Source organism: Octodon degus, unplaced genomic scaffold, assembly GCF_000260255.1.
Source record: "Octodon degus isolate 3935 unplaced genomic scaffold, OctDeg1.0 scaffold00027, whole genome shotgun sequence".
Lineage (NCBI taxonomy): Eukaryota > Metazoa > Chordata > Mammalia > Rodentia > Octodontidae > Octodon > Octodon degus.
In genome coordinates this window covers 17,845,124-17,846,668 of record NW_004524603.1, presented here as the reverse complement: position 1 = coordinate 17,846,668, position 1,545 = coordinate 17,845,124, and the positions used below count along the sequence as shown (strand labels likewise).

The 1,545-nt window shown below is 34.6% G+C and overlaps 1 protein-coding gene across 1 annotated transcript in view; it reads left to right on the top strand.

The window, feature by feature from the left end:
- Akr1d1 (aldo-keto reductase family 1 member D1) overlaps positions 1–1,545 on the top strand; it is a 126,674-nt gene that overhangs the window by 111,793 nt on the left and 13,336 nt on the right. The window lies entirely within an intron of this gene.

The window sequence follows — 1,545 nt, the reverse complement described above, 5'->3', positions numbered from 1 at the left end:
AATACATGGAAATTAAATGACACCCTACTCAGCAACCAATGGGTCACAGATGAAATTAAACAAGAAATTCAACAATATCTACAATTCAATGAAAATTCAAGCACAACTTATCATAATTTATGGGATACGATGAAAGCAGTTCTCAGAGGGAAATTCGTAGCTGTGAACTCACATATTAGGAAAACAGAACGGGAACTAATAAACACCCTAATGGTGCACCTTCAACAACTAGAAAAGGAAGATCAAACCAAACAGAGAGCTCGAAAATGGGAGGAAATCATAAAGATTAGAGCAGAAATTAATTCAATTGTGATGAAGAAAACAATTCAAAGAATTAAAAAAGCAAAAAGCTGGTTCTTTAAAATATTAAAGAGCTAACCTCATCAAACAGAGGAAAGAAAAAATTCAAATACAAGCAGTAAGGAAAGAAAAGGGTGTAATCACCACAGACCCAATGGAAATTCAGGAGATTATCAATAGCTACGTTGAGAATCTTTACTCTCACAGAATAGAAAACACAGAAGAAATGGACAAATTCCTAGAAAGGTGCAAATTACCACAACTGAATCGACAAGATACAGACACTCTCAATAGCCCCATAACAGCCAAGGATTTACATGATGTAATTAAAAACCTACTGGCAAAGAAAGTCCAGGTCCAGATGGATTCACAGCTGAAATCTACAAGACATTTACAGAAGATGTAGTCCCTCTACTCCTCAAACTCTTCCAAGAAATTGAAAAGGAAGCAATCCTCCAAAAATCATTCCTGGAGGTAAGTATTATACTGATACCAAAACCAGGGAAAGAAGCAACTAAGAAAGAGAAGTGCAGGCTGATATCCCTCATGAATATAGATGCCAAAATCCGCAATAAAATCCTGGCAAATAGAAAACACCAAATCATCAAGAAGATCATACACCATGACCAGGTAGGATTCACCCCAGGTTTGCAAGGATGGTTCAATATTTGAAAATCTATTAATGTAATACACTATATCGATACAGCAAAAAACTAAAAACCACATGATCATCTCCATTGATGCAGGAAAGGTTTTTGACAAAGTCCATCACTCATTCATTATTAAAATCCTACAGAAAATTAAAATAGATGGACACTGCTTCAATCTGGTAAAAGCCATTTATGAAAATACAATGGCTAACATAATCCTAAATGGGGATAAACTGAAATCTTTCACTCTTAGATCTGGTACATGACAAGGATGTCCTCTATCACCCCTCCTATTCAATATAGTTCTGGAATCATTAGCTACAGCCATTAGACAAGAAAAAGAAATAAAAGAAACAAAAACAGGTAAAGAAGTTAAGATATCTTTATTTGCAGATGACATAATACTTTACTTGGAAGACCCAAAAAACTCCACCAAGAAGCTATTAGAATTAATACAGAAATTCAGTAGCATAGCAGGTTATAAAGTCAATACCCAAAAAATCAATAGCATTCCTCTACATAGACAAAAAACACTCTAAGAGGGAAATTATAGAAACAATACCTTTTACAATAGCGCCTAGGAAAATGAAATACC